Source organism: Pogona vitticeps, chromosome 2 (genome assembly GCF_051106095.1).
Source record: "Pogona vitticeps strain Pit_001003342236 chromosome 2, PviZW2.1, whole genome shotgun sequence".
NCBI classification, from domain to species: Eukaryota; Metazoa; Chordata; class Lepidosauria; order Squamata; family Agamidae; genus Pogona; species Pogona vitticeps.
Window position 1 is genome coordinate 254,595,537 of NC_135784.1, and position 23,885 is coordinate 254,619,421.

Consider the following 23,885-nt stretch of genomic DNA (forward strand, 5'->3'; position numbering starts at 1 on the left):
TGACCCCATGGACCAGAGCACACCAGGCCCTCCTGTCTTCCACTGCCTCCTGGAGTTTGACCAAATTCATGTTGGTAGATTTGATGACACTGTCCAACCATCTCATCCTCTGCCGTCCCTTTCTCCTCTTGCCTGCACACTTTCCCAACATCAGGGTCTTTTTGAGGGAGTCTTCTCTTCTCATGAGATGGCCAAAGTATTGGAGCCTCAGCTTCAGGATCTGTCCTTCCAGTGAGCACTCAGGCTTGATTTTCTTTAGAATTTATAGGTTTGATCTCATTGCAGTCCAGGGGACTCTCAAGAGCCTCCTCCAGCACCACAATTCCAAAGCATCAATACTTTGGCGGTCAGCCCTTTTTATGGTCCACCCTTCACTTCCATACATTGCTATTGGAAAAACCATAGCTTTGACTATGGGGACATTTGTCGACAAGGTGATGTCTCTGCTTTTTAAGATGCTGTCAAGGTTTGTCTTTTGTTTCCTCCCAAGAAGCAGCTGTCTTTTAAGTTTGTATAGGGCTGCCTTAGGAAGACAAAAGCTTCATAGAATTCTGTTGCAGAAATAAAAGGCTACAGGTCTCTCACAATATTTTAAAACACAGTATTTCTTTTTGTACCTTGCTACTGCTGATTTGAATATCCCCAGAGCCATGTTTTATGGTACAATTCACATAGCACTAGAAGTGTAAGGTAGGCATTGTATGTCATTTTGACAATACAGAGTTGTAAAGGGTGCCACCAGGTTTGCTGTTCAACTGTTCAATACACAGTGCTTTTGTGATTTTTTTTTTTTTTGGCGGACCAAAAAATGGCTGGAATAAAAATCCCCCCACCCAAAATCTGTCACGTTTCCCTCCACAGGGTGATTTTTGCTCCCAGCCAAAGGTATAAGGACAAAACATTTCTAGTGTTCTTCTTCTGTGAATGAAGATTAAGAAAGAGAAGTAACATATCCAGGACATTGGTAGATTGACCCCATTCTAACTGGGCTCAGGAAATGCAGTCTATATAAATGGAACCCTAATCCTAGTGTTACCTCACAATACATTGCCATTCTGTTGGGCTCAGGAGATACTATGCAATTCACTGAATGTAAGATTGTTGGTTGTTGTTTTAAACTCCATGAAGATGAGGTTAATAAGAAGTCAGGAGAATAAACCACTTTCTTTAAATGTATTTCCTTCCATGAAGCCTCTGATCTATTTTATTGATTAGCTTTCGTTTGGCTTCTATGTAATGTCTGCAGATACAGTTCAATGTACTCTGAAGTCTATACTGTGACTTAGGTTGCTCAGCCCTCCTCTTTGTTAATACTGGATTGATCACGACAGCTTTTGTGACTTGTGCAATTTTTAAAAAAGTATTCAATATCAGTCTATCTGTATACTAGCTAGAATTGTCAAGCCATGAATCTTTGTTTGTTCTCAAAGCTATGCCTTTTGGTGAGTTTCACAGTAGTAACTTTAGCTGAATTGGCATTTGCAGTTATTTTATGTTCTTCCTTATCAGAAGCAAAAAGCTAAGCAACTGTTTCTGGAAGTGATCCACAATGGCACAGGCCTAAACCTTAAATGGATGGAGAAACTTGAAAGCCAGCTCAATGACTCATCAAAACCGTTCTTTCTGCTTTTCAGTTTATAAGGCAAGGTTTCTTTTTTTCTTTTCTTCTTCACTATGAAACCACAAACACATGTAGCAAAACGGCAAACAGTGCAATCCAACCTCAAATGTGTGTTGGATCCAGTGGATTTGGAATTAGCAAAAGCCTCTTGTACTAGCTCAGCCACCTTTGTGTTCTCTCTTCTGTTGGCTGATCTTAAATCTGCTGGTAGTATTGGATCTGCTAGCAGAATGGCTGTGATGCCTTAGATCAGCTGTTGGAACAGCCAAAAACAGTAGTAGAAAACCACACCTATGCCTCTACCCATATGAGCCATTGGACCAATTGAGATAATCTGGAACTGCATTTCTAAAGATGTCAACCATCAAAGCAACATTTTTTAAAAAAAGATACTTCTGTCTTGCTGCCCTGTGCTCTTGGGATTCTCTTCCTGAGACCATGTATGACATTCCTGAAGGATTCAGGTGAGGGTGTAAGGCAGATTTTTTCCCCATGGGTTTTTGGAGGCTAGGAACTGTTATTACAATTCATGTGACAAGCATTTGTTATATGATGATGTATATAAGATTAAATGTTCTAGGTAGGTTGTGGCTAATTGCATTGTATTTCATCATTTATGGGATGGATTGTATTGTATGAGTTACATATGTATTGTTTTTGTGTTGTGAACCTTTCTGATATCTTTGGAGAGAAGAACGTGGAGTAAATGAAAACAATAAGTAAATAATAAATAAAGGGCAAGAGTGGGGAGAGGAGTTAACTTATACCACATCTGAATTCTCTTAGCCCAGGCTCACAGCCACTCCGTAATCACAATTGTTGTTTATTTTATTTTTATTTATTTGATTTCTACCCCGCCTATCTGGACCGATGGACCACTCTAGGCGGCTTCCAATATAAAATTAAATAATAAAATACAACAGATACATGGCTAATACAAAACAACTAGAATAAACTAAAAAAAAAATAGGAAAATAATAAGAAGAAAATCAAGAATTGGCTGGAGGGAAGGCCTGAATAAATAACCATGTTTTTAATTGGGTTTTGAAGATGCCCAGTGTAGGGGCTGCGTGAATTCCCGGAGGGAGATTGTTCCAAAGGCGAGGAGCCACGGCTGAGAAGGGCCGGTTTCGTGTCTTCTCCTTCCGGGCCTCTCTCGGCGTCAGGCTCCTCAGCCTCACCTCCTGACTCACGCGGGTGATCCGGGTAGACCTTAGTGGAAGTAGGCGTTCCGCCAAGTATCGAGGTCCTAAACCGTTTAGGGCCTTATAAGTAAGCATTAAAACTTTGAAGTTGACGCGGAAACAGATGGGCAGCCAATGCAATGCGGCCAGCGTAGGAGAAATATGATGCTGTTTTCTCACTCCAGTAAGCTGGCTGCAGCATTCTGCACCACTTGAAGTTTCTGCATCAGCCTCAAAGGCAGTCCCACGTAGAGCTCGTTACAGTGGTCTAATCTTGAGATTACGAGCGCATGTACCAAGGTGGTGAGCGCCCCCGAGTCAAGGTAGGGTCACAGCCGGGCAATCCGCCACAGATGGAAGAAGGCAGTGCGGACTACCGATGCCACCTGGGATTCCATGGTGAGCGTCAGGTCCAAGTGTATGCCCAAGCTATGAACCCTACTCTTCGCAGCCAAGGTGACCCCCCCAAATGTAGAGAGTCACCCAAGCCACCTACCACGGGGGCACCCACCCTCAGAACTTCCATCTTATCCGGGTTCAGCCTCATCCTGTTCTCCTGCATCCATTTCAGTACAGCCTCCAGGCAGCGCTGAAGGGACAGGACAGCATCACAGTTGGTGAAAAGGAGATGTAGAGCTGGGTGTCATCGCCATATTGATGACACGAAGCCCCACACCCCCTGATGACCCCACCCAGCGGTCTCATATAGATGTTAAACAGCATTGGGGAGATGATCGACCCCTGTGGGACCCTGCAATTGAGGCTCCATGGGGCCGACACATTCTCCCCAAGCTGCACTCTCTGGGGGCGGTCCCCCAAGAAGGAACAGAGCCAGGCCAGTGCCAGGCCACCAATTCCCAGCTCGGAGAGCCTCCCCAGGAGGATAACGTGGTCGACGGTATCAAAGGCCGCTGAGATGTCGAGGAGGACCAGCAGAGATACTTTGCCCCTGTCAGCCTCCCTCAACAGGTCATCGTACAGGGCGACCAGTGCCGTCTCTGTACCATGGCGCGGCCTGAAGCCCGACTGAAATGGATCCAGGGCATCTGTTTCGTCCAGGTGAGCTTGGAGCTGATCAGCCATCACCCTCTCAACCACTTTACTCATGAAAGAAACATTGGCGATGGGCCTATAATTGCCAATTTCGTCTGCCGCCAAACTAGGTTTCTTTCTTATGGGCCTAATGAGTGTTTCCTTGAGGGCAGAAGGAAATCTGCCCTCAAGGAAAGACCCATTTATTATTACAGTGGCCCATTCCGTTGTTATCGGCCTGGCTGCTTTGATTAGCCAGGCTGGGCAAGGGTCAAGGGAGGAGGTGGTGGCTCGACAGCGATCAAGCACCCTGGCTACAGAATCAGGCGTGACAGGCTGAAAAGTGTTAAAAATTACCGGGCAAGACGGAGCGCTGGACATCTCTGCTCGACTCACTGTGTTCAAAAAAGGAGAGAGGTCCCGGCGGAGGGCCTCCACTTTAGATTTTAAAAATGCTGCAAACTGGTCCGGTGAGAAACGAGGGGGAGGCCTATCACCAGGACCAGTTCCGGATAGGTCACGCACTATACGGAATAACTCCGCCTGCTGGTTGTTATGTGTTGTTACGTCACCTCCAACTTACGGCAACTCTATCGATGAGTGATCTTCAAAATGTCTGGTTGTCAACTGCCCTGCTCTGCTCCTGTGGTTTCCTTTAGGGAGTCAATCCACCTTGTCCTTCATCTTCATCTTTTCCTGCTGCCTTCCCCCTTTTCTAACATTATTGTCTTTTCCAGAGAATCCTGACTTCTCATGATGTGCCCAAAGTAGGACAGCCCTAGCTTCAACATTTTTGTCTTCCGAGATCTTTCAGGCTTGATTTGATCTAGAACCTACCTGTTGGTCTTTCTGGCCTTTAGGATATCACAATGCTCTCCTCTAGCACCAAATTTCAAAAGAATCAATGTTTTTCCTGTCCGCTGTTTTTACTATTCAGCTTTCACACCCATACATAGTGACTGCAAATATAAGAGTGTTGATAATTTTGGTGTTGGTCTCACAAATTTAGATCAGTGTGTTCCTAAAGGTGTTCCTATTCATAAGGTTGGAAGAAGTTTGGGTTCAGCACAACCTTATCTGGTTTAATGTCCACTCAGGCAGCTCTCAGCTGTCTTAGGCAATTTGGATTGTGCCAAACAAAAACAACAAAATTGATTGGTGGGCCCATAGGCAGACAGCCCCCGCAACATGTGAATCTGCATATGCATTTGGGAGATACAAAAAAGTGTATATGATCTTGGTTTGGAAGATCATATTTATTTCTTTTTCTAAGCTTCTAGATGGTACATTTACATATGTGGACAATTTTTTAAAATATGTAGACAGTAATTTTTGTAGATGTATCCATTTTCTCTGAAGGCTCCTGTTAGACTCAGTTGATACTCATTAAGAATTAGTGCTCTTAAAAAAACTGCTTGCTATTATTGATTTTCTATAAATTAATATTACGTTATTGATTAATTCAAAGCATTAGGATTGTTAATTTTTTTTCTTGAAAACCTAGAAATGTTCACCCTTTTCCAAATGTTTTACTACAGCAAATGGAGAGCATGTCAAAAATTCAGTTCTCGGAAGGTAAACAGAGATATTGAAATTAACAAGACTTAAGCAGACATTCAAATTAACAAAACTTTGACCAGGAAATCAAAAGATTATGGTGGCTCAAAGGTCTCTTGCATAGCATGCAGGCTGCTCCACAGATAGGATAGCTTTCTATCCCTGTAATCACAATTTTGCTTCCTCCCAAGTACTTAATATCAGATATATAATCCATCTCTTGCTTTATAGAAAAGGATTTAAAGATCTGTGGGTCATTGTCCTTGAGAGTATGAAAGCTTTACAGAGTAATGTTTCTACAACTGAGTGATTGTGCAGAACAGCTCAGTCTGAAATTGAACACTTAGGAGAGGCTCTCCTTCAGAGTTCCACAATCTAAACGTTTATTCCTCCTTGAAACCTAATGCTCAAGCCTCCGCTAATGGTATCAGAGGGATTTGTTAATTATGCATATGGGTCAAAGCTCATGTTTTTCATACAATCAGGAGGTTGCACTGAAAACATTGCTGCTTTATTTTCTTTTTTTCTGTAATAATTTGATGGAAGGTTGGTTAGTGTTCAAATTTAAGGATGGCTCTTTATTGACACTTGACTAGGGTTCAAGCTGCGATTTTGTGTGTGTGTGTGTGTGTATCTATCTATCTATCTATCTATCGATCTATCTATCGATCTATCTTTCTATGGCTTTTTTAGTCCCGTTTAGCGATGTTTTCGCATAGCGAAGGTTAATCCGGAACGGATTAACCTCGCTATGTGAGGCACCACTGTGTGTGTGTGTGTGTGTACACACACACACACACACACACACACACACACACACACACAGTGGTGCCTCGCATAGCGAGGTTAATCCGTTCCGGATTAACCTTCGCTATGCGAAAACATCGCTAAACGGGACTAAAAAAGCTAAACGGGACTATGGCTTGAAAACTCACTGTTAAGCGATGTTTCTTCCATAGCGCCGCCATTTTCACGCCCTCGGTAAGCGAGGGCAGGGCGCGAAAATGCGGCGCGGACCTTCCGGCGGCCATTTTGGAACCGCCGATCAGCTGTTCTCCCCCACTTCGTTTTGCGAAGGGGCCATCGCTGAGCGAACGCTCCAGCGATGGCCCGGACCCCCTCGCTATGCGAATTCATCGCATAGCGAAGCACTCGCTAAGCGAGGCACCACTCTGTGTGTGTGTGTGTGTGTGTGTGTGTGTGTGTGTGTGTATATATATATATATATATATCCATCTATATCTATGTATCTATGTGTGTGTGTGTGTGTGTGTGTGTGTGTGTGTGTGTGTGTGTGTGTATATATATATATATGTATATGTATATGTATATGTATATGTATATGTATATGTATATGTATATGTGTGTGTGTGTGTATATACTTTGCCTACATGACTTTGAAGAAAATGTTTTCATTCCTATGAAAATGAAACATTATGTTACACGACCTTTCTGCAAAGGACCTGGCGCTGTGGGAGGTAAGAGCTGAAATTGCCTTCTGAGTTTCTTTGGAGCAATATTGGGACATGCATAATGATGACGCCTGGCTTAGCATGTCCCACACGCTGACTCTAGAGTAATTGCATTTTACACAGCCTGCTGCTCACACAGCACCTTTATAAGTGAGCCATAAATGCTTGGCTTCTCTAACTTTATTAAAAGAATAAAATCTTCTGAAGGATACGACAGCATTGACCCCAAACACATGGCTGAACAATAAAACACAACACTAAACCGGCTTGGAAATGTTTCATGCACTATTCTGTGCAATCTAGGATACCTATAAAATTTTAAGTGAATTGTGAAAAAGGTTATGCTGCTGTTTTCCAACTGTTCTCAGCCTTAAAGTCTGAACTCAGGTCAGCCACAATAAGTCTGCTGTAAAAGGCACCACTACAGCGTGTTTGGGCACAATAATAAGCTCAGGGTTTGAATGAGTAGGACTGAATAATAACGATAATGGTTAGGCTAAGTGTTTGTACTAGTCAATGGCTGAAACCTTGTTGATGTAGCTGGATGATGTCATCATCCTTTGGGAACCCTGGCACCTCAGGGAAGCCTTTAATATCAGAAAATTGCCATGGGTGGTCCCTCCATCATCAATCTGACAGTTATTTCCTTATATTAAAGACACCCCACCCACCCATCTTGAGGCTCCCAAACAATTATCAAGGGCAAAGGGATCCCAAGGGAACCTCAGAACCCGACAGGGCAGGGGATGGAAAGTGTTTAGTTAAATTAAATTAAAAATATCCATCGCTGGACGGTGTAAATTTATGCCAACAAGATTTCAGCCAGCAAGTCCACAGTAATCCCTGCTTTGTTAAAGCAAGTGCCTTTTATTACCCAGTAGTTCTAAAACAGAAGTAGAGAAACTGTGATTTCCCATGTGTTAATCTAAGTGTTAAGCACGCAGCACATAACCATATGGAAACTGACACTATTTGTAAGAGCTTGCTACCTGGACAGAAGCTGTTTGCATATGAGGCTCTATACCGTCAACCTGCAGATGCTGGTAACATAAAAGAGATGCATAGGGGTTCACCTTGTGATAGATCAGTTTTGTTGTGCTACCATTTGATGGTGGATGCATTGGTTATTTCTGATGGCATCCATCCTTGTGAAAAATAAAATATACTGTCTTTTGGTTTAATGCCATGAGAAGAGATTTAGAGCCTCTCTAAATACTATTTTGAACATGCTAGTTCAGCCACTTGTTACAAGTTGTGACCTGTGTTTCAAGAGTTTCAGGTTACATGTGAAATAGAGAAACACGTGTCTTTCCTTGCAACTGTAATCAATGAACCATAGATGTCCCCATAATCTTGATCTCTGATTATTGTCCCCTTTCTTTGCCAGGAATGCTGAGATGAAATAGTCTTTAAAAAATAATGTGGCACCAAAATTCATATATCCCTTCTTGTTCCTTTCCCCTTTCCTTTGTTTACTTTTCTCCATTTTCTTTCCTGAGGCTTGTTCACCATTGATGAAGAGGGATTTCAACCCTCAGTCCTGCCCTGAGATTCAGGGGGAGAGAGGAGAGGTTTTTAATTTCTGAAAATGATTTCTTCAGGAATAACTTTAGTTGCAGTGGCAATTTTCAGAAATAAGAAACTCCCACACATCCTATATTCCCCAGCAGCTTCCCCATGACAAAAGAGATTCCATGGGGGCCTTTGGATCTTTGAGGGGTGGGGAGAGGAACCTTATGCGGAGTAGCTGTGAGAACAGGATTTCTGCCGTGTTCTGCTAAATTCATTGAATTGTAATTGCTTTTGAATAGAGATGGGCATGAAGAACCAGTTTGGCAGTTTCTGCCAGTTTGTTTTTCAATCAAACAGTTTTTGGTGCTTTCCAGCCCTGCTTCCTCCAGTGGGTGCTGATTCTGAGGCATCGCCCTGGCTTCCTTGCCCTTCCTCTTCAAGGCACTATCACCATTCTTCTGAGTTCTGCTGACATTTCAACATACAATCAACCTGCACTGAGCAGAGGGTTGGACTCAATGGCCTTATAGGCCTCTTCTAACTCAAATATTCTGTGATTCTATGGACCCCTCTATATTGAAATGTCATATGCTGTAAGAAATGTGAATTATATTATCTAGAAATTTGTGCATTTCCATAAGGTGTATAAAGTAGTGGCTGTCTTCTCCATGTCACTTCACTCCTTCTCATTAAAAATGTCTTTGCTTTTTATGTGGCATCATTTTTTGTTCTCCTTTCAAAGAGCCTTCTCCATTCCCTTTGAGATGATTTCCACATGATCCTCCATGGTCAATTGGTATATTTTAATACTTTGCCTCATTACACAGACTGATAAAAGTCATACAGTTTCCTAGCATGCCAGATGTACTAACTTTTTATTTCTTCCCATGTTCTTTCCAGTCACTGCTCAGTCATTTACTCTTTCTCTGTCAGCCCCATTCATCTGGGGTTGGAGGCTATTCAATGAATCGTTCAACCTGCTTCTGTTATGACTTTCTGTACTAGAGGGTGAAACTGGTGAAGGGAACAGCATGCAAAAATACTGGTGCCAAAAAAACAAAAACAAAAAAACACTGAGGCAGAACATTATAGTTCCTAACTCACCTGTCCTGAAAATCTGATTTATATAGACAAGATAAAATGATAACGTGGGGAGAGGGTGAAAAAAACCTTAAAGGGTTTTTAGTACTCTTCATTCTGTAACAACAACAAAAATTTATCACATGATTTTAGAACTGATAAAGTGCTTTACATATCTAACTATAATCCTGTTCTAATATTATAGATGGGTGTCAGACAATGAAAGGTTGCTTTTGGTTGGGTTTACTGTGCTTTGTTTATTTGTTCTTGTTTTGGGAAGTTTTGGCCAATATAAAATAGGATTAACTCTTGGCCTAAATTAGCAGAGTTTTAAAGATCATTTTGGACTAGCTGCTGTTCATAAAGATATGAACAGCTCTTGCTAAAACTTACTTATTCTCAGTGAGGTAGGCCATCTATGTGTTGAGAGTTGTTTAGCCTCTCTGAGATGTCTCACTTCCAGTGAAAAACAAAGAGTGCTTTTACATTTTTACATTTAACATTTTTAACATTCCCCCCCCCCAATTGTTTCAATGCAGAATTGTTCTTTTTAAAGGGGTTTTTTTTGTAGTGAAACACACATGCAGTACATGCCACATACACAGCAAATATATATATATACATGGCAAGCACCAGGGGACTGTCTGGCTAAGTAGAAGCAAGCAACCCATCCAATGCTTCAAATTTTTAAAACTCCATGCTACAAAGCAACAGTTGAGTAATGCAATTTGCACAATTTGTATAAAATCATTTTCACGGATGCAAAAGCTTTTGAGAAAATGGATAGAAAATAACTTGCTGTCTCACAGACCAGGAAAATCTTTCTCCATATTTTTTTCTTGGAAGAAACAAAGATTTAAATCCCTAATTGTTCATGAATAAAAACAACAGATAAAATAGGAGGGGAGGGGACTAAAGAGGTGAGGAAAGCTTTATGGATAAAGTTTATGAGGATAAAGTTTGTGTTTAGTCTAAAAGACCCTATAAAGCCTGATCACTGGCATGAAAAATCTCTTCCTTAATACCATCAGTATCAAATCTATTTACCTCTGTGACTGTCTTCTTGTGTACTATGTTCCTCATAGAGTTCATGTGATGAGAAATGTTGTGTAGTGGGTACAATATATGGCAAATATGCAGTTATATTTCCATAGACATATATTTTAGAAGCCATCCTGTTTCAAAGAGTTTTTTGATTTGGAAATGAAATGTGGTAGCATTTTTATTGCTGCTAGGTGGCTTCCCTTCTGTGCTGACTGCTGATTTCCCAAATCTATTTCCTGTAACAGAAGTCTCATGCAGAAACGATCAATCTCTCTTGGACATGTTAGGGAAGTGGGATAGTCTTTCAATATTTTTAACTTAGTGCCAGGAAAAGGAGAGGGATGTTGGAAAAAGAGCTGTTGCGTTGAATCAAAAATTTGCTTCTACTGCAGAAGGAGCAACATCTAAGCAACAATTCCAATGCGAGTTTGTGCTATCTGTGTGTACCACTGAATAAAACATTTTAAAAACCCTGCTATCTTAAGTCAGCAGGGTTTTAAAAATGTGTATGTGTGTGCGTGTGTATATATATATATATATATATATATATATATATATATATATATATATATATATATATAGTTTTATAGTTATAGTTATAGTTATAGTTATAGTTATAGTTATAGTTATAGTTATTTATTTATTTATTTATTTATTTTTATATTTATACGATCACAGAGGTGATCTTGTCTGTACAGAGATGATTTTTATATATATGATTCATATATATGAGAATGTGTGTGTGGAATGAAAAGCATTTTCCCCCAGAGTTAATAGCTTCCTTTGAGAATACATTATATGCACTGCAATTACATGTTGAAATTGTTTTCTGTTTAATCTTCAATGGAATGGCACTTCGGAAAGAACTTTGTGCATCTTGCCTTCTTCAAAGGTGCTCAGCATGGCATGCAATGTTCTCGCTCCCTGCCCCATTTCCCCCCCCCCCAAGGAATCCTGTGAAAAATCTTAGAAAAAATAACCAGCCCAAGTCACCTAGTGCGGTTTCTCAAGATGGAGGTTTGGCTCCCTGTCCATAATCCACTGCTCTAACCACGACGTCATACTATGGGAGGAGACGGGTGGGCAATATTTGCCCATCCAGATTTTGGTGGACTGCATCTCCCATCATCCCTCACTACTGCTTATGCTAGCTGATGGTAGTTGCAGTCCAGCAACAACTGGAGGGGCATAAAAACCGTGCTGCTTATATACTGCCCCATAGTGATTAAGGCACTCACTGGATGGTTTACAAGTTAATTATGCAGGGTACACATTGCCTAAAATGGGTACTCATTTTACCGACTTCAGAAGGATAGAAGGCTGAGTCAACTTTGAGCCAACTCCCTGGGATTGAACCCCGGGTAGTGGGCACAGTTTTGGCTGCAGTACAGCAGTTTAACCACTATGCCACAAGGTTCCTTGTTCATCTATGCTCTTGACCTATGAACGTGGCCACAGTCCTAATGCAAGATTTGTCACATGGTGGACAACAACAGTAATAACTTGTTTCACCTTTTGAATGCATTATCAAGATTGTATACAATAGTATACCGAAAACATCTGCCTTTCCGTCATCCCAGGTGCTATATGTCATTTGCTGCTGTGCCTCCTGCACCATCATCCACAACAGGTACCAGCTGCCTCTGCTTCAGATTCTCTGTTTTGGTCCCAAGCTATGGAAGGTATTAAAGATCAAAGCTAGCACTTTAACTTAGGTTGTAACTGCATGATCAAATACTGTGGAATTTGCCACAAGTGTAAAACGGATGAATTCACTTTTTTATTATTATCGATCTCAGGACACAATGGCCAATTCAAATCAGTGCAACTGTTTTTGTTCCCGAATGGAATTTTTTCTTTGCTGCTGCAAGCTTCTACTTATTTCAAACTGCAAAAAATTGAATATACTTTTTCTGTGTGATCATTGGTTTTATCCTCCAAACGGACGGGGGGTGGGGGAGCCATAACTATGGGTGGTACTATGGCGACATACTAAGCTGGGCATGATGCTTTGGACAGTGGGAACAAGCACCCTTACAATCTTTCTCCCTAGTTGTCCCCAAGTATTTATTTATATTTTTAAAAAACTACTAGGTTTAGTGCTAGATCACCTTACCACTATGTCAATACAGTAGTTTACTGCTAGTTCACCTTTATGCAGACAAAAAAAGAGATAAAAATCCATATGAAATAGTAAAAACTCTGACAAACTGCAGAAGACTATGTTTCTGCTGTGTATGTGTTTTATGTGACTGAGAACTTTGAAATATTGTTTATTTTTCCCTTACATCATGGAACATTTTAAACAATCACCCTCTTCAGATTATCAGTTTCACATTATTCAAGTGATTATGGAGGTGATGAGTCTACTGAGTCCTTTGCTTCTAAAATAAAAGTGACATGAAGTTTTGATGAATGTTTATTCCTTCACTGTATATGCCCTATCACCATCATGTCTTCTTGGTTGTTTTCATTTCCTCTTATCTTATTTTATTAACAAAGGCTTTTCAGCTTGTGGGAAAGTCTACATGTTATCGTATAATACAAAGCTCCATTGATTTAGATCCCGTTCTGTTTCCTAAAGTTGACAAAATTGTTTATATAATATTCATTATTTGCGCTATCTTTTAGCTTCAGGAAAGTAGTACTTTCATTTTTGGTACTTAAGTATAAAGTATTGTCAAATTTCCAGGGTTCAAATATTTATACTTACCAAAAGATGGCACTATTTCAGTGAAAGATATTCAACATTTAGCTGTCATAAAATTGTTTACATATTCTATAACCTTGAGTTGCAGTCAATTGTTTTCAGTACACCCAAAGGGTTGTGAGGTGACTCGCAGTAACAGTTCCAAGCTGTAGTTTTAAACTGCACTTTACTTTTTTTCCTGCACACCCCATGAGCCTTTCAAATTCTTACAAAATTTCAAAAATTGACAAACTACTCTTTGAATATCTAACACACTTTGGAAACTCTATTACAGTCGCCATTAGTTGAGTGACTTGACAGCACATAGAAACTATTAAAGATAATAATATACGGTGTGATACAATGCATGCAGTCCAAACTTATATTTTTTCAGAAGTTTTAACTCATAAGTAAAAATGCACAACTTTAGGAATAAATCATCAATATATTTTATTCTCTATATAGTGTATTTTTCCTCTGGATGCCAGATGCGCTATGTACATCCCTTATCATTATAATCACATACTGTTTCTGAAAATACCAAAGACTCTGTTTAGCCAAAGTGGATTTGTTTGAGTATTTGGTTTTCATGTTTTCAAACTAGTTTAGCCTTCAAGTAGAGATTGCATGTTCTTTCTATTAATGTGATGGGATTTAACAGTACTAGATGTACTGCTGTCCTTTAATCTCCCAATAGAGAAAAGCTAGGGGAATTTCTTTTTATTGCTACATGAGACTGCAGCAGTGATCTTATGCTGGCAAAGCAAATCAACCTTCTATACGACAATTCTAAAGCTGGGAGTGGCCCAAACAAAAGATTTATAATGTTTAAATTGGGCTTTGGATAACCACCAAACTGGGCACTTGTAGCACACTGTCTGCTCTTCTCTGTGTCAAATTCAGGGAAATCTGGGGAAATTGTTTCCAAGTTATGGTTTTTCAAATTAAAATTGTTGTCCCTCTTCAATCAGATCACATACATTGAAAAGACCAATCCAGAGTATCTTGAAAAAGAACAGTTGGCCCCACCTGCTTTTTTTTTAATTTGCAAAGAATCCAGGCTGCAGGGGCTGAAATATTGATCCTAAAAAAGACCTTTCAAAAGGGAAAACAGATACTATGTTACAAGACTGGGGATGCATGGTACACACTAGCCATCAGGAAACAGAATCCGAAACAGCCTCCCACAGAAGGCCAGGCTGGTCCCATCTTTACTATTCTTCTTCTAGAAAAGATGTTTCTCTTCAGGCAGGGGTTCACTTAGTGACTGTCTGCTTCAGAGTTTTTTTAAAAAATGGATTATTGTACCTTACTGCTTTGAATATGTTTTAGGTGTTGCTTTTGTTTACCATTTTTAGTGTGGTATTTGTTTGATCCTTTATAATATTTGTATACTTGCTGTTTTTTAATATTGTCTTTTACTGATATAAGTCACCTTGGGTCCTCTTTAAGGAGAAGACAAAGTAAAAAGGTTTGAAGCAAGCAAGTAAGCAGGCAAGCAAGCAAGGAAGGAAGGAAGCAAGCAAGCAAAATATTGTATACATTCCTAGGTGGTAAGGAAGGGAGATATAGAGAGAAAGTTCATAGAAATAGGCTGAAAATACAGGTTTTCTTTAAAAGGTAAAAACAACCAGCCTTGCTTCAAAGAAAATAATGGAGTGACTGTCCTACAGAAAGGGGCATGTTTTGCCATGTATCTTCAGTAAACATTCTCTTGAGATTTCTGAGACCAATCAATCTCCTCACATGAGCTGATTTCCCCTTGTCTTTCTTCACTGTCCATCTATTACATAGCAAGGATTAATTTGACCTGGATTTCAAGTTATATTTTATTTTATTTCATATATTTCTATACCACCCAACTAGTGCAAGGCACTACTCCAGGCGGTTCACCATCAGAGGCACTGCAAACAATATAATTTATTATAACAGTAGGAAACAAATCATAAAAATAAAATAACAGATAATCAAAATAATCAGAATATTGTCAATGGATCCAGCATAAAACCAAAGTGACACTGAGTCCAAAACAGCCCTTCAAAATATTTTGGAGCAGAGGGACTACAGCCACATCCTAGCTGTTCCTGGTTCTGCCCTCCCCCAGCCATCATAGTGCAGATCATGTGCTCATCTTCCAGGATTCTCAAGCACTGGAGGGAATTCCATATGAGGGAAGCTTTCCTCTCATGCAGCAGTTGCTTGTTTTCAGCCAGCTCATCTGAGTGATACTGCAAGAAACATGGTCTCCTATTCTGGCCCAGCTGAGACCAACAGCCATTTGGCTCCTTCTTCACAGAATGCTTAGCTGAGCGTCTTTTTTATTTTTATTTTTTATTTTTGAGCTGCATGCTCATAGTCGTATGTGAGTGAAGACTCAGGATGTTGCAATGGAACCAGTCTGTCAACTGTATTCACTCTTCACAGTCCATATGTTGGAGGCATGTCTATAGCATGGAATCTGTCCTATGCACATTGATGCCCTCTCCCATTATTTAGAGTCCTGCGTGTTCTAAATCAGGGATGGATAACTGTGGCCCTGCAGCTCCCACAGCATTAGCCACCATAGCTAATGGTGTCTGATGGGAACTTTGTCCAAAATCATCTGTAGCTGCCCATCCTTAATCTGAATCATGAGATCTAAATCATTAGAGAAGGCAAGGCACAGAGAGCAAGCATATCTTGACATCATGTATACAGCAGTTGGACTTGGAAAAGTTCCTATTTTGGGCTACAGCTCTCAGAATCTGTCAACCATCAAGGCCAGGGACATGATGGCCAGAAGGTTTTCAGAGCTGCCATCCTAAAAAAGTAACTTACCAAGCTCTGTATAGCAAGGAAGGGGAAATGGCAGGGAAGTGTGGGTCATTAGAAGGGCCAGTACCATTTGGGTTTCCAGAAAGAATAGAAGGAAAGAAGGAAATAAGAGTTCCCAGTAGAAGGTAGGGGCAAGGTCTGCAAGGAATGTTGGCCTTTCTTACAGAAAAGGAATGCCAGGTATCTTTTTGCTTTTATGATAAAAGGATAATCAATGGTAATTGTTACTGCTGAAAGGAACAAACCAATTTTAATTTCTAATTTGTGACATGTTATTTTTGAGTGCTGGATTTTACTGGACCTTTGATTGAGAAGCATAGTAGCAGCAGAGAGGCTGAGTTGATGACCTTTTTAGTGGGCCTTATTCCACAAGAAAAATGTAATCTCCCACCCCCTTTAAGTTGTCCTGCAAATACCAATTCAATCTATTGTTGCTGGTTAACAGTGGTTTATAGCAGTTCCACTAGAGGTAGGGCTGAGACTGGGTTACAATTCTAGGCAAAAATATTCTACAAAGAACAGGTTCAGGATGCAGCAAAAATGAATTGTTGCTCTTTACTTCCTCTCAGGTCCAGTCAAACACTTTGGTACAAGTTCAAGTCTGGGATTCATTGACTTGAATGAAGACAAGCTGCATTTTCAAATGTTTAAAAACACAAAACATTACATTGCAAAATAAGAATATGCTTTTCATGAGTAGTCTGCAATTTCTACAATATGCATATCAGGCTATCAAGATGCAGGAAGGTGAACATGGTGACTTTATACAGGTCACAAAACTGACCACAAAGTGGACTGCAGGACCTAACCTTGTGCTAATGCAGTAAATACAAGAAAATACAGTGTTCAGATAATCAGTGTATATCCAAGATTTGGGGAAAATCAAGTATATGGAGAAAATAATATCACTGTTAAGCCTTGTTTCCCTTAGTATCACTCCACAATTCATAAAATCAACTTTAGGAGTATTGTGATCCGTGGAGAGATTCATGAGACGTGAAGGTTTCCTTCTGTCTATCTTTCATCAATATTGCAAGAGGGATGCTAAGAATGGGAAGAAAGAAACTTCTGGGGAAAAGATCCATTCTATATTAACCTCCATTGTTACAATTTAAATTAAATTTTGCCCTTGATACTTAATGAAATTTCTCCTTGCTTCTATTTCCATAACATGAAAATTAATTTGGTGAACTCCGCCTGAGAAAGTCTTTTTATGTTGACTTCTGAAGATGATAGACTTTATGGTCTTCCACGATAGAGGTGCTCCTTTTCAGGACTACCAAATATTACAGAACAGGCTTATAAGGAAGCTTGAATAGCAGTCTTTATACACAAGATACTTCTCCTGAGATCTTACTCTGCACTTTTGAGACAGGTAGGTTCCCTCTGCTTGGAAGAGAAATCACCTCAGTGTGCTGTAGATCAGCCACTTTTAATGGGGGCCCTGGCACATTTGAAGAAGGTCACAGATGCATCTGTTTGTGTTATATCCTTGTTTGGACACATTCAAAGGCTTCCCATGTTTGACAAATAAAGGTTAAGAAAGGTTGTTGTAGATGACTGTCTAACTCAAACTAATGTCTTATATGCTGAAACCCCTGCTTTAAAAATGTAGTACCATTCTGCAAGTTAGATGGTTGGGGCTCTATGGCAGACTTTCCTGTAATGAAATGGCTCTTAGTAATTTGGTTCTGTTTGCAGTCTCTTCATTTTTGAAAAATAACTCAAACTTGCAAAGATTGTTGCCTGGCTCCCTGGGAAGCAGTACTAGTGTTGGCTCTTCTAGATGGGCAATTGCTCCAATTTGGGATAACGTAATTATCCCAAATTGTACATTTAAAATTTGTACATTTAAAATAAGAAACAACAAAAGAATTATTATCTTTTCCTTGAAGAGAAATAGTGTACCATGTGCCTTAGAAATTCTGCTGGCATTATTCTTATTGACAAAAATCAGTGTATTACAAAGCAGTATAAAAGGGACGTGGTGGCGCTGTGGGCTAAACCGCAGAAGCCTGTGCTGCAGGGTGAGAAGACCAAGCAGTCGTAAGATCGAATCCACGTGACAGAGTGAGCGCCCGTCGCTTGTCCCAGCTCCCGCCAACCTAGCGGTTCGAAAGCATGCAAATGCGAGTAGATTAATAGGGACCACCTCGGTGGGAAGGTAACAGCGTTCCGTGTCTAAGTCGCACTGGCCATGTGACCATGGAAGATTGTCTTTGGACAAAACGCTGGCTCTATGGCTTGGAAACGGGGATGAGCACTGCCCCCTAGAGTCAAACACAACTGGACAAAAAATTGTCAAGGGGAACCTTTACCTTTACCTTTACAAAGCAGTATAATTGTCCTGTCCCAATAAATTCAATCAAATTTGCATGGATGATTGTCCTGTCATAAGGGAAGATTCTTAAAATTATTTTAGCGTGTTGGAGAATTGTCATTAATCTATTTGCTAGTCCCCCAATAGTGTAATGAAGGGTGCACAAATACCATCTGATCTAATCTGTATCAACTATTTTGGTGCAAATCAGGGACTGACTCAACCAAAGTTTTTTTGGAGGTGGCCAGAACTGACCCCTTCATACATATGTTTGTGCAGGAATGCATTTATTTCCCCAAGGGCTCAGTGCCTAGAGTTTCCAGGGGAAACTGTGGCTTTCATTTGGGCTACAGACACCAGTCTGAACTGGTGACAGGTGTCCCTTCCCCATTTTCAGTATTTCTAACCCCCCCCCTGCCAAATGCCACAGTAAAATTTAATAATTTGTGGGGATGTGTAAACTGACCCAAAAGGTGACTGGGGGCTTTTTGAACCAGCCTGCAATATACCTGGAAATTTACAAATATGTAGCTGACCAAAGTATTGGAGCTTCAGGATCTGAAGCAATATATCCTCACTGGAAGGACAGATTCTGAAGCTGTGGCTCCAATACTTTGGCTATCTCATGAGAAGAGGAGACTCCCTGGAAAAGACCCTGATGTTGGGAAAGTGGGATGGCAAGAGGAGAAGGGGACAACAGAGGACGAGATGGTTAGACAGTGTCACCGAAGCTACCAACATGAATTTGACCCAACTCCTGGAGGCAGTGGAAGACAGGAGGGCCTGGTGTGCTTTGGTCCATGGGGTCACGAAGAGTCGGACATGATTTCATGACTAAACAACAAAAGCCGATCTGGAAATGCTGTGTTTAGACATTTTTCTCCCAAGCTGGTGCACATCCCAAAGTGTAGTAATACTTCCATAAAGTTTAGTAAGGTCAGGTGAGTGAGATGAGAAATAACTGACTACTACTTCTGAATGCGAAAAAGCTATACAAACAGTCTTTCTCTTTGCTCTGCAGCTCTGCAGAATGGGTGGTGTATCATCTGCATGAGAATATATAGTGCACAATGGTCTCATACCTCCCTGGTGTCTCTGTGGGTGGAGTATCCAGGGAAGCTCCTGAAATTCATTAGTGGGTTCAGATTTCATTTGCCTTCTTTGGCATCAAGAACTCAGTGTACCAATACTTTGTTTTAGTTTTGATTTCCCCTTTCTTCAATTCAAATTATAGACCATCTTTGTAATTCTATGGATAGTGAAAGGAAGAAGAAATGCCTGGGTTTGTTTGGGGGGGGCTTCCTCCAACTTGGGGTTTAATAATGACTCTTTGTGCCATCTTGTAGTTGAACCAAAAATAGAACAAGTACCCCTGAGTCAATCCATTTTCCATATTTGTGTGAAGACAGTGCATGTGAATAGTATTTTTCATACAGTCTTAGATTTATGTTATTTATGCAACTTGCATGCCAAAATGTAATCAATATTAATTGTATCTACAGTAAACTAGCAAATTGGATCCTTGATTAGCCTAAGCAGTGCCATCTAATGAAAAATCAAGTGTGAATTATTGAAAGGCACAGTCTCAATAGGAATGCAAGAAAGAATTAGACTATTTTTGTTTGTTGAAACTGTATTTTGCTACGTAAATAAAATGGCTAAATAATTATTTGTATTAAAAAACAAAAAGATGGATAATAATGCATCATGTTTTCTCCTTACCTACATATTTGTGCCAAACATTTCAACAGATCAGAATGCTTTTTCTAATTAAGAATCCCATTTATTATTTAAGGAACCATTTCTTTCCCATTGCAAACAACTTTCACAAGACTGAGTTTGGATTATCTGTTGTGTTCTTATTGACATAATGAACCCAAATTAAATTTTTGTGCTATTGTTTTTGTATGTACCAGAGACTGAATCTGAGGGAATTTAGGCAAATATGCTTTTTGGTGTGAAGAGTGGTTTCGCACCACGAGAGCTTTCCATTAGAAATGGTACAGATGTCTCTTTTGGCTTATTGATGAGGATCTGTGAAATGCTTGTTTCTGGCACATGACTGTCAAGTATAACTGTGAAAAGCATATCAGTTAGACTGAAGTTATGCCATGAACAATACATCTCCATTGCAGATTTCAAGGGTTCTCTGTTCTGAACAATAACCCTCCCATCCTTCTCTACTGGTTATAAAGATATGAAGCACTTGGAAATGAACACAGATTCATATCTGAGAGATGATACTATATGGTTGTTGTCATCCAGTACACTTGTGTGTTCAAGTGCTGAAAGCTGAAATGGAGGGAAAACAACAAATGTAGAGTATCCCTTATAACATAGTGCACTTGAAAGGGGTCTTAATGATAAATGGCATGGAAAGTAGCTGAAGAAATGCAAAAATCTGAAAATGAACTGAATTCTTTGATGATGAAGGTGATAGCAAAGCTTCAGAATGGCATAACACTGATGTCGAATTCAGCATTGTATTTTTATTTGCAGGGTATTTCAGCCCTCTTTCTCAAGTTAACAGAAGTGTCAGCATACTAGGGTTCACAAGCACAGATTCTGACCCCCTCCCCAACATTATTGTGAATGTGTAGACACAACTGGGGATGCGTCGATTGAATTTTTTGGATTGTAGCTACCAGAGTTCTCCATTCCGAATCTTCCATCTGACCGAGCCACACCTGAAGACACCTAATTAGGAGTCCCCCAGCAAGCGATGAGCAGCATCCTTTTTTGACAGGAAGCTCAGAAATGGAACCAGGTCATGATGCCTTTCGGGTAGCAACCTTTAGATCCCCAGGTGTAGAGGTTAGAGGGAACCATGGAAGTTAGAGGGGAGAGGAGTGTTTGGTGGCATGAATGAAGAAAATGACAGAAGAGAGGAGGGGTAGAGCAGACATCAGAGGCAAGAAGAAAGGAGAGGTTAGGACTGGAGAACAGCTACTGGAGGAGAGGAAATTAGTTGCTAGTTTTAAGACACACACTTTTTCAAGCATGAAAACCCATATATTAATTCTGAACCTATAGAGAGAATAGGGTCTGACTTGCAATAGCTTGCTATATAATCATTATCAGGGGGCCAATTAGGTCACGTGTGAGGTTATAATGTTTGGGTGGTAGCACCTGTGGTGGTGGTGCTAGTTCTGACACCAACGCATGAGACTACTTTGAAAGTATAATGCTGTTTTCTCCTAAGGAACTTAATTAAGGCATCTGAAGGACTAATTTACAGTTTTGAATCCGTCCCAGGAGGGATTGAGAGGAGATAATTCTTCTGGTGATCCTTGAGTTAAGTAAGATATTGAAGAAATACGCTTGGGGTGGTTGTTTTTTTTTAAAAAAAATCTGAATAGCTGCTAGTCAGGTGATTACTGTTTGAGCTGAGTGTTGCGAAATGTAAGACTGAGGGTCAGAGCAAGATTCCTCTCATGGGAGTGCCGTCCCTCCCACCGTCTGCCAACAAGAAAGTGCAAACACCACCTATTCTCCCTCCCAGGAGGATAAGATCACCTGGAACAGATCCGGGGATCGTAGAAGAAAAGTTGTAAGGAATGTCTGTTAAAGAAAGAGGGAATGTTTTGGTGGGAGTGGAATGATAGCCCTGGGTAGAGGTGGGACTTGTAGATATAAAAAGGGGGGACAGGAACCTGCCTCGTGGTTGGGAGTGGATCTGGTTGGAAGATCCATGGACAGGGAAGGTAGAGAAACTAAGAGTCCCAAAGGAAGAGGCGGATGCAAGGAGGAAAAGTGAGAGTACCCCTAAACCTCTTATTGGGGAGAGCGAGAGACAAAGGAGTGGGGGAGGAAGTTAAGGGAAGAGAAGGAAAAGGTGGAGAGGGAGAAGAGAGAAAGATTACAATGGCGGATGATGGCGCTACAGTGGAGGGGTCCCTTGGAAGACTATGGCCAGAGAATTCTCCCTCATGAGACCAGGTCCGGACAGATGACCGGGATGAAGACACAGTCCCCTTACTGGAAGGGGAGACAGGGCAATTATTGAACTCGGACTTTACACCGAACTGGCTGAGACCCTAGAACACTCTGGAGTGCAACCCTTTAAAGTTGAAGAGTGGAAGCCCCCATCTAACCAGTTGTTAGAGGGAGGAAATGGTTGGAATACCTTTGTTGACACAGGTTATTTGTTAAACAATCCAATAAACGTTACACCGATTTCTAAACCGAAGAAGTCTGTCAATTTATTTGAAGAAAACCCGAAGCCTGAACCTGAACCCTCACACTGAATACCTCCGTTGTCTGTGTTGATGTTGAAAGGAAAATGTACATGATACTTTTATTAGACCACTAAAAAAACACATCACAACATATTGCTAGCTTCCAGGTCACATGGGTCTTCATCAGACCAGGCACCATTTATCTGTGGATAGTGCAAAGGGAGGGGGAAAAAAACCCAAGCATTCAAAAAAAAAAATCATAACCAGGTGTCTAGGCCAGTTTCAAAATGAGGGGTGCAAAGTCAAGCTGCATAGAACTCTTGGTTTCAAATTGGAATGTACATTGCATTACCCCAAACTTGTCGGATAGCAGGCTGCCAACCACTTATTTGGCAAATTAATTAGTGATGGCAAGCCATCTCTAATTAATTTACAGAGGGATTAGGGTGCTCTTATTAGTGTAGTTGTGTGTAGGTGCAACAAGTTAACAAGTTAGCTGAAGAGAAGACCAAGGAGCCAATTTATACTTGCTTCCTACACTTATTTGTCTCTTCAGCCAACCAGAGAACACCTGGTTGTCTAACCCTGTAGTCCATCAGCGCCGAATCTTCTATCCTGCCACAATAAATCCCTTCTCATTTGTAGCCTAATTGTGGATGGGGAGAGAAACCTGATATTAATAACTGAGAAACAAATGCAGGGAACAGGAATGATAAAGCCACCTGTTAAATGCTAAAGTGATTGAGGAGCTCTCTTTGCTTTAGCCAGTGAATGAGCTGGCAATACTTTCTGGTTTTATTATTCTTGTGCCATTAGCCTGGAGACCATATATGTAAAATGCAGAGCCCACATAATGCAGGTGGCAAACTACACTGAAGCTGGCTAGCTAACTCAGTGAATTAGGCATGTGGCTGCAGAACCAGAGGTTGGGAGTTCAATTCCCCACTGGGCACCCCAGAAGAGCCAGCCTGTTGGGCTTGGGTATTCCCAGGAGACCCCTAGAGGAAGAGAATGGTAAACAACATCTGGGTACTTGCTACTTAGGAAACCCTGAAAAGGGTCACCATTAGTCAGAATTGAATTAATAGCATGCAGTTATCATTGTTATTAAGCTACACTATCCCACTGCTTACAAGGTCCATCAGCTACAATATGTCTTAAATCACGACAGATAACTATGACCTCTGCTTTGGTCACCACTAGCATCATCCTGCGTCAGGTTTCCTTGGCATAGTGATAGTGTTTTGGAATCCAATGTTTTCTTCTCTCCTAAGAAATGAAATGGAGTCTTGTATAGAATTAAATTTCATAACTCATATGATCTCCTCTATTATGTTTCCTGAGCATAAAACATAAACCATGTTCCGGGAGTGTTTGCTGGA